We start from the raw sequence: 10,000 nt of genomic DNA, 5'->3' as shown, positions 1-10,000 counted from the left end.
ATTCCGGGTTGAAATGTTTGTATATAAAATTACTGTATTTCATCGGTACGAGAATGAAACAAAGTGCAGACGAAGAACATAAGATGAAGCTCATATGAAGGATGTGAAACAAAGATTAAGTGGGCTCAAAGTTTTGCAAGACGTCGAAATTTGTAAGCGTTCAAAGATTTGTTTACAAAAACGGAGATCCTCGGGTAAGGTGTTTATGTTTCCTATTATATCGTCAAAGGCAATAGATGTTTTCGCCAAGAAAAGTTACTTCCTAAGGCAAAGCTTTCAGGGAAATTATTGGTACGCCTGATATTCTGATGATTAAAAATTACTCACAGTTGCATGAGTCTTAAAATGGGGAAAGAAATCCACAGTTATGTATGTGTACATATATTTAAAAATAAATCTCTACAGAATTTATCTTTAAATATATTGCTTATACATAACTGTGGATTTGTTTCTCCATTCTGAGAATGGGTTTTCAGTACTGAAATTATATTACAGCGCCTTCCCTAAACCTTAAGTATATAAATATTTAAATGAAAAATCGCAGATCAACTGCAATAATATATTAATGTGGTTGCCTATTTCCATGCTATTAAGAACATTTTGTCAGAAAATATGGCAAAGGATATAAAAGTGTCACACAAAATATGAAAAGTAAATGTATGGTAATATAAGTTTGTAGATAAACAAGTATTCGGTATTAAGACTTTCCAAAGGAAGGCGAAACCTTTTATTATCTACAAGTTGAAAACTATGGCGCCAAAGAATACATCTCAAGAAAACCCAAGCACTTAGATGTCTTCTATATGTCTTAATAGGTCAAGAACTCTTGTTGTGTACGACAGCGTGAGAATAAAGGATGAAAATCCAAAAGGCTCCTCCAGTGTCTGTAAATATACGCCTATAGACAAAAGCTCGAAGCACCCAATATACGAAGTATGCGCGTGTATAATTTTGCATTTCTTAATTGTGCTTTGGTCACTGTTTCTGTTTCTGTCACCCAGACAACCTAGGTTTCTGTTTCTGTCACCCTGACAACCTAGGTTTCTGTTTCTGTCACCCTGACAACCTATAGGTTTCTGTTTCTGTCACCCTGACAACCTAGGTTTCTGTTTCTGTTTCTTTCTGTTTCTGTCACCCTGACAACCTAGGTTTCTGTTTCTGTCACTCTGTTTCTGTCACTCTGACAACCTATGTTTCTGTTTGTCACCCTGACAACCTATAGGTTTCTGTTTGACAACCTGTTTCTGTCACCTGACAACCTAGGTTTCTGTTTCTGTCACCCTGACAACCTATAGGTTTCTGTTTCTGTCACCCTGACAACCTAGGTTTCTGTTTCTGTCACTCTGACAACCTAGGTTTCTGTTTCTTTCATCCTGACAACCTAGGTTTCTGTTTCTGTCACCCTGACAACCTATAGGTTTCTGTTTCTGTCACCCTGACAACCTATAGGTTTCTGTTTCTGTCACCCTGAAAACCTAGGTTTCTGTTTCTGTCACCTGACAACCTAGGTTTCTGTTTCTGTCACAACCTAGGTGCCCTGACAACCTAGGTTTCTGTTTCTGTCACCCTGACAACCTAGGTTTCTGTTTCTGTCACCCTGACAACCTATAGGTTTCTGTTTCTGTCACCCTGACAACCTAGGTTTCTGTTTCTGTCACCCTGACAACCTAGGTTTCTGTTTCTGTCACCCTGCCCTGACAACCTAGGTTTCTGTTTCTGTCACCCCCTGACAACCTAGGTTTCTGTTTCTGTCACCCTGACAACCTAGGTTTCTGTTCTGTCATCCTGACAACCTAGGTTTCTGTTTCTGTCACTCTGACAACCTAGGTTTCTGTTTCTTTCATCCTGACAACCTAGACAATCCAAACTGAAGCAATGTTGTGGCCTGAACTGTTGAACTTACAAGAATTCTTTTTTGCTTCGCGTTAAAAAGTGCTTGCTTCGCTACCCTCACACTGACGGGCCAGTGTTATGTAAAGCTTAAGATCCGTGAACAGCCTACGAAACTCGTTGGGTATTGCATCACACGAAAATGATGACGCTTCCATTACAATTTTGGTTTCGAAAAGAACCGTTCCGGGCTCAGAAATTCTGGTTTCGAAGAGCAATCGAGTTTAGCATTCCTTTCCGGTGCTTTTTCTTGTCAAGCTTATCAGAGGCCGCCATCCGAACCCTGGTGGAATAACTGCGCACACTACAACTGACTCGTTTCGTAAACAGTGCATTAATTAGCTCTCACGAAATGCACTGGCGTAGATCAAGCGAATCACTGCTGACTTCTCTTCCTTTGCCTTTGCAGTTATCTACTTTTTTATATATATATACTCGTATATTTGTGAAGCTTTTTCACCCAGCTACATCCAGCAGCTACTCTTTCCAGGCGGGTTCAAGTGCCTCTACTGTTGAGGATGCTATTCCATACCACCGTCCAATATTGACTGTTTACCGAAGAACGTCCGTCCTACAGCCGCTGTTATGTAGCATGTGTTCAGAGTATACGCAGGTGTAACCAGTGCAACAGATGTTTGGGCTTGATTTATTTCACTCGATTTCGCCCGAATATCCCTAATCATCGTCCAACCGTGCGTGCTTGAATGTTCAACTCTTAGCTTGATATGTTGTCATGTTCTGCTTTGTTGCCCGTTGGTTGGACGAACTTGATTTGATTCTCTTATTCCTTACAAGTAATTCCTCAGAGCAGAGTTTATACTCATCTCTGAGGTACCGCTACAGGATATAAACTTAGATTTTTATTTTTTCCTTACTTCATTCATCTATTGATGAAGCCTCCCACTTCACGAGCAGCACTCCGTGTCTTCTGTCAGGCAGACAAGACTGCGGTAGGCCCATAATTATTGTTATGTAACCAGCAAAACTGCAGCTCGAAGATCATTTCAATCACAACTAATTTCTAGAGAGCGCAATGAAGAGATCTCGAAACTGCAAGAGTCGTTAACGTTTTCGTGCGGTCATCAGGCATCACCCTCGTCTCTCCACGATACCGGTCGGATTGCGTCAGACTCAACGGATTCGACGTACACAAGTCGGAGCAAGAGTGAACACCAACGACGACAACCCGTCCGAAAGCCAATCACTGTAACCGCCCGCCTCATGCACGTCCAAGTTTCCTCCGCCCGACCAGAACCAGAAACCCCATCTTCGCACAGGTGGGAACAAAAACGAGGGGGGTCTTTGAACGGCGGCAAGGCCAGCCGAGCTGCATTCCGTCCGAAATCGTTTACAAAACAATATGTCCGTCGCGTCTCCCGTCGTTGTTGTTTCCACGGTAATTCACGTCTCACCACTGATTGTCTGTCGGCGGGGCGCGAGAGGGCGACAGATGAAGAGCCTGCAGGAACAACCAGGCCTGGCACACCCTACACGGCAAACTGTGAGCTTCCGGTGTAAGTGGCGTCCCGCTCCCCTCCACCAACCACGAGTTTTAACAATCAACAAATGATAATTCAGCTGCAACCGACGCGTTTAATTCGCGCGTCGGAGTCGGGCAGACACCCGGAGACACTTGCCGCATGCAGGAGGAGCGGAGGAGACTTAATGGCTTGCTCTTTGGTGACATTTGCGAGTCATTATCAAATCAGGAAGGAAATTTTTACACAAAACATAGAAGAAGCACCAGAATGTCCGGAAAATATCTTGCTGTTACTAGGGCTATGTGAGCTTTTGTTTGTTTCGCAGAAATGTGCAACATTTTTAAGTAAGAATTTCCAATAAGTTAACTCATTCAGTGTTTTTTTTTTTTAATGAAGAAATGAAAATATCACGTTTCAATGTTAGTGAGTGAAGATTCGTATCCGGAAGAAATTTAGACCAAACTTCGTTGCCTTCGTGGAGTATTTTGAATAGTTTTTTAAATGAACCATGAGAGAAAGATACTTCGCAAAAGCTCTGAGTGACTGATGTCTTGAAGACCAAAAGAACGCTGAATGTAATTACAGAATCAAAATGTTATTGTAGATGACGTAATCGATTTCTTGTTCATCATCATCACTATTTATCGTCTTCGTCATCTCCATCATTATAACAACTTGTTATTACACCAGAGCTCTCCTGGGGAGTTACTGATTGACAAGTGCCCTCTGTGGGGCACCATAAACAAGGCTGAAGATGTTTTACATTGTCTCTTTGGTCCCAGTTGCATTGCTTCCTGTCTTTTACTTTTCATTTGGCACCTTTGGTCTCTTCTCACTTCGCTGTCCAACTTCTTTAACCGTGCCTTGTTTCAGCTTTAACCACTCATGCAAACAAGCCCAGTGAGTCAAGATGTGGTTGGTTCAGAATAAGCTGGTCCTATGCCAGCAAAGGCCCTTGCCCAGAGGAGGTCCCCAAGTATGGTAAAGTGTGGAAGGAAGTAAGATGTCTGGTGTGAACCCCTGGACTCGTTAAGCCAACCGACCGAGCCTGTATGAAACGTAGCAGTTTTTTTAAACTTTGAATTCATTATTTAACGAAAAGTTAAAAATAATTTTAGTACTGTACATCAGGGAACAATTAAATCCTTGAATGCAATCTTTATAACCTTAGGCTCGTGACGTCATTCACCCTTCATCTGAATCAAAGTCATAATTACTATTGACTCAGATTCGTCATGTCCTTTGCAGGAACGCGAGAGCTTTTGTAAAGCATTGCGGGAATGGTATTCGGAAATGGAACTAATAAAAATAATAATTCACTTTTGAAATTTTTCTTCCTTCCAGTTTACGAAGCGTTTTTCAAAACAATTACCCTCTTTATTTTATTTTTTTTCCTGTCCTTTGTATTACAAATTCAAACGCTGTAATTAAAGCCTGATACAATCTAGCAGACATATCGAATTTCACATTCAGAAAAGAAAGCGATGTTAATAAAATCAGAAAAAATAACTTACGAGGAAAGAGATCTCATCAGAAAGATGGTAATAAAATCAGAGAGAACAAAAATAACTTGCTAGGGAAGAGATCAGAAAGATGATAATAAAATCAGAGAAAAAAAAAAAATAGCATATGAGGAAACAGATCGTTTTAGTGCTATGAATCTTAGAGAGAGAAAGAGAAAGAGAGAAGGAGGATAATGGGACACACCCTTATTCCCGCCCATATAATGAGGTCTCATTGTACCAAATCATGGTAGTAAGACGATCAGAGAGGGTGTTCTGCAAACTAAACTGTTCATGTGAAAAGCATATTCCTGTGATGCTGTGTTACAGTTTTTGTTTCTTTTGCTTTGTTTTGGAGTAAACTGCATTTTCAAGGATAAGTGGATTTTAACATTAAGGCACTTTTCCAATTTTTTATATTTTTTTGGTCTGGGGTTTATTTTCAATTTTATTTTTCGGAAATAAAGTACGATAGAAGTGGAAAACAGATTTGACATTTTTGAATTGTTATTGTTGTTTTCTTATGAGTTTACTCATGACACGACTGAATAATCACGCCGTGAAAGCTGCTATAAGCACAAAAACAACATTTTCCACTGCAAAAAAAAATTAAAAATGTCCTCCCTAAGAAAAGACAGATCTAGATAGAAAGTTATCTTCACTTTCATGCCGTCATTCGGGGAATGAAAAATGCGCAGGCTTGTCAACTTTCTCTTGACTCCCCTAAATAATATACTGTCCTTTTTTTTCTATCATATCTTCATTCTAACTTACCTTCTCCCCTCCTCTATACATGACCGACCCATGTTAACTTTTCTTTATTATATGTGTTATATTTCTATTTGTTAAATCGTTCGGCCCTTGACAACTTCTACATTTTAGTTTTCTGTAAAAGAAAACTATCGTGCCGGCTTTGTCTGTCCGTCCGCACTTTTTCTGTCCTCATTTCTCTGTCCCCCCTTTTTCTGTCCGCTCTCAGATCTTATAAGCTACTGAGGCTAGATGGCTGAAAATTGGTATGTTGATCATCCACCCCCCAATCATCAAACATACCAAATTACAGCCCTCTAACCTCAGTAGTTTTTATTTTATTTAAGGTTAAAGTTAGCCATAATCGTGCTTCTGGCAACGATATAGGATAGGCCACCACCGGGCAGTGGTTAAAGTTTCATGGGCAGCGGCTCATACAGCATTATACCGAGACCACCGAAAGGTGGATCTATTTTCAGTGGCCTTGATTTTACGCTGTAGCGGCTGTACAGAAAACTCGATTGCGCCGAAGTTTCTTCAACGCAATCGAGTTTTCTGTACAGTCGCTACAGCGTATAATCAAGGCCACCGTAAACAGACATATCTTTCGGTGGTCTCGGTATAATGCTGTGTGAGCCGCAGCCCATGAAACTTTAACCACTGCCCGTTGGTGGCCTATCCTATATCGTTGCCAGAAGCACGATTTATGGCTAACTTTAATCTTAAATAAAATAAAAACTACTGAGGTTAGAGGGCTGCAATCTGGTGTTTGATGATTCGAGGGTGGATGAGCAACATACCAATTTGCAGCCCTCTAGCCTCAGTAGTTTTTAAGATCTGAGGGCGGACAGAAGAAAGTCTGGACGGTCAGACAAAGCCAGCGCAATAGTTTTCTTTTACAGAAAACTAAAACCTCAGCCCAAGGAAATATGCATGTCAGAAGTCAAGATAATAATTTGAGGATTTAAAATCCGAATGAACTTCGCATTCCTTTGCCTTCGTTGGTTCGTGGAAGGCGTGACCCTTCCATTCAAAGCAGTTAATATGGAATAAGGTCGTTAGCTTTTTTTTCCCCATGTCCACATGTGTTGATGGCCACTATAATCACCTGACTACCTGATACATAATGATTGCTTAGCTCAAGAGAGACAAACATAGGTCTTCTTGACAACTATGGCGTATGTTCTGACCCACAGATTGTGAAGCATACACACACCTGTATTGTAGCACAGTGAGTTCACATTTGTAAGATCCAACCTGCCACTGCCAGATGACCGAGCTGTGAATGGGGTAGCAGCGTCTGTACAGAGTCAAAGAAAGGCCATGGGGCTAGCAACCTCATCCAATAAGTGGTGCTGAAAAACCAGAGGCTCACGCCTCCTGGTGCCACCCACTCTTGAGTGCCAAGAAGGAGAGAGGTGTCTCCTAAGAAAAGAAAAGATAATGAACATTACCACCACATTCATACTTAACCTGCTGAATCCTACAAGAACCTCTAAATGTTTTTTTTAGAATAATACTGTAATGATAACTGTGAGGAGAAGAAGAAGAAGGAGGAGGAGGAGGAGAGGAGGAGGAGGAGGAGAAAGAAGAAGAAGAAGAAGAAGAAGAAGAAGAAGAAGAAGAAGAAGAAGAAGAAGAAGAAGAAGAGTCGAGGTCGAGCAGAGAGTGGAGAAACATGAAGATCATTTTGTGGCATTTGCACAACTGCAACCATAACCATTTTTATCAATTTATGAGCTAATTACATACAGCTGAATTCAGTTTACATTAGAGATTTCGTTCATTTTCTTTACCGCCCAAACACTCCATTTCAGGTTTCGTAACCAGCAAGTAGCATAAATGTATCAAAAGCTCAGATGCCGACACTTTTTACTTTAGATTTATCAACTAGGACGCAGTAAATTTATTTATTTATTTTTTTCATCTCTGGATCAGTGTGACCTTGGTGAAGAATTTTACTTATTTCACTTCCAAAATCAGTACTACAGACAGTGACTGTTGCGGGGGGTGGGGGGAGGGCCGCTGATCCGCAAAGATGACTTTCAAGGTCAAGCAACAAGATGAATATAATTTTTATCGTGATACTAAGATGGTATGAGCAAAGACTTTAGCTTGCACTAAAAAACAGTTATTTTGAAGAGTAATTAAACCTGTCTCACCTTAAATAACTTAAAATGAGGTGTCATGAAAAGAATTTGACCACTTTTAGTCCATCAGGTTGACCTAAATTGGGGAGTCATGAGGGAATTTTAAGTATCGTCCTGTCATTTGAGGTGTCTGGCTTGGAAAAAAAAAAGTGTAATTCCAGAAATTTGACTTGAAATTAATTGTCATTTGAGGAATTTGATGTTAAATAAGTGCCATTTTAGAAATCTGACCTTAATGAAGTGTCATTTGAGGAATTTGATGTAAAATTAAGTACCGTTTTAGGAATTTGACCTCAAATGAAGTGTCATTTGAGGAATTTCACCTGAAATGAAGTGCTATTTTAGGAATCTGGCCTCAAACGAAGTGTCATTTGAGGAATCTGATGTGAAATGAAGTGCAATTTTAGGAATCTGACCTCAAACGAAGTGCCATTTGAGGAATTTGATGTGAAATGAAGCGCCATTTTAGGAATCTGATCTCAAATGAAGTGTCATTTGGGGAATTTCCCTTTAAATAAAGTGCCATTTTAGGAATCTGATCTCAAATGAAGTGTCATTTGGGGAATTTCCCTTGAAATAAAGTGCCATTTTAGGAATCTGATCTCAAATGAAGTGTCATTTGAGGAATTAGATATGAAATACGTGTCGAATGAGAAATATGACTAAAAATTAAGGTCTTCTCTTTGGAGGCACCGGATTTGAAATTCTCTCGATATGTTTGATTTAATTTATGTTGCTGAAATTATCGACACTGACAGCCACTCAATCAAATGGACACTCAAAGCGGGACCGACATCGACCCTACTCGAAAATTTTGACTTGTGATTTTTCCGACCATTTGCTTTGATCAGCGTTGGGTCTGGTCAACAGTTGGATGGGTGAATGCTGAAAATCCGTGGTGCGGCTGAGATCCTAGTCTCGATACTTTTGTGTTTTAGAATAAAACAAGTTGCTCATATATATATATATATATATATATATATATATATAGATAGCCTCATATATATATATATATATGTATATATATATATATATATATATATATATATATATGTGTGTGTGTGTGTGTGTGTGTGTGTGTGTGTGTGTTAATGTACTGTACCTCTTTCAGCAAAAACTAAAGTGATGGGCGGCAGATATTCAAGTAATTTTGCTTGGAATTTATCGATACAATCCGCCAAACACATTTTGTTTTCCGGCATAATATTGTGTGATAGCTAAGCGTAGAGTTAATTAGCCGTGGACTATCTGCGCTATACTGAAAAAAAATTTGGATGCACAGTGCGTTCAGATATAGTGGGATGACTTTTCATAATCTCTCCTTTTCCATGTTGGAGTGCTAATAAATATATATATATATATATATATATATATATATATATATATATATATATATATATATATATATATATTTATATGTATATTTATATATATATGTATTTATATGTATACATATAGATGTATACATATATATACCGTATATGTGCGCGTGAAGTGTGTTTGTGCGCGCACGCGCTCGTACGTCTAGAATGAAGAATAAGATGACCTGTCAGGTGGTCGGATATGCAAAAATCATCTTTTGCCTTACCTAGTTCTACCCTGAAGAGAGAGAGAGAGAGAGAGAGAGAGAGAGAGAGTTTTCCCGCGAAACCGGATTACCTGAACTTATCAATACACTCACACTTCTTTTTTTTTTTTACACTCGCGCTTCTTGTTTTATTTTAGTGAGAAAATGCATCGAGAATACCAACCGCAGGATGGCCAACGGAATACACTGGCACTAAATCACAGAAAACATCCCAGAGGGAGGTCAAGGCACACTGCAAGGACACAGACACAGACACACACACATCCGGAGTGTGTAAGGGTTTACCGTTACACGTAAGCGTGGCGCAGGTGTTTCGGACGTTGAGACTCTCAGATGCACCTGTGTTTGTTTCCACCCCCAACTAATGGCGTTAGCTTCCGACAGATATCTAGAGTTTGTTGGCGACGACTAATTCTAAATCTGCTTGTCGTTGCATCTTTGAATGTTGGCGTTTTTCTTCCACGGAAGAATTTAATTGGAAGGATTAAATCTCGGTGTATGTTCCGCAAAGATGTTACATTAAATGTGTCGTGTACGACGAAGCCGGAGTGATTTCAGGGTTTTGCAAGCGTTCGTACATTTCACCTTGACATTGAGTGTGGCACCTATCGCCGAAATTTCGCCTGTAGTTTTTTTTGG

At 39.8% G+C, this 10,000-nt stretch overlaps 1 protein-coding gene across 8 annotated transcripts in view; it reads right to left on the bottom strand.

Moving 5' to 3' along the window:
• LOC136846102 (innexin inx2-like) overlaps window positions 1-3,459 on the bottom strand; it is a 137,253-nt gene extending 133,794 nt beyond the window's left edge. For 2 of the 8 annotated variants that reach the window (XM_067116839.1, XM_067116840.1), the window contains exon 1: window positions 3,303-3,459. The gene's annotated coding sequence lies outside the window, so the exon portion shown is untranslated. Of the gene's footprint in view, window positions 1-1,903; window positions 3,079-3,242 lie in introns of those variants that run through there. The other 6 variants (XM_067116834.1, XM_067116836.1, XM_067116835.1 and 3 more) reach the window with 4 other exon arrangements.
• Window positions 3,460-10,000: the final 6,541 nt, after the last annotated feature.

The sequence above is a fragment of the Macrobrachium rosenbergii genome, chromosome 14, assembly GCF_040412425.1.
Source record: "Macrobrachium rosenbergii isolate ZJJX-2024 chromosome 14, ASM4041242v1, whole genome shotgun sequence".
Lineage (NCBI taxonomy): Eukaryota > Metazoa > Arthropoda > Malacostraca > Decapoda > Palaemonidae > Macrobrachium > Macrobrachium rosenbergii.
Note: the sequence above shows the minus strand (reverse complement) of the source record. Positions and strands in the feature narration are given on the sequence as shown.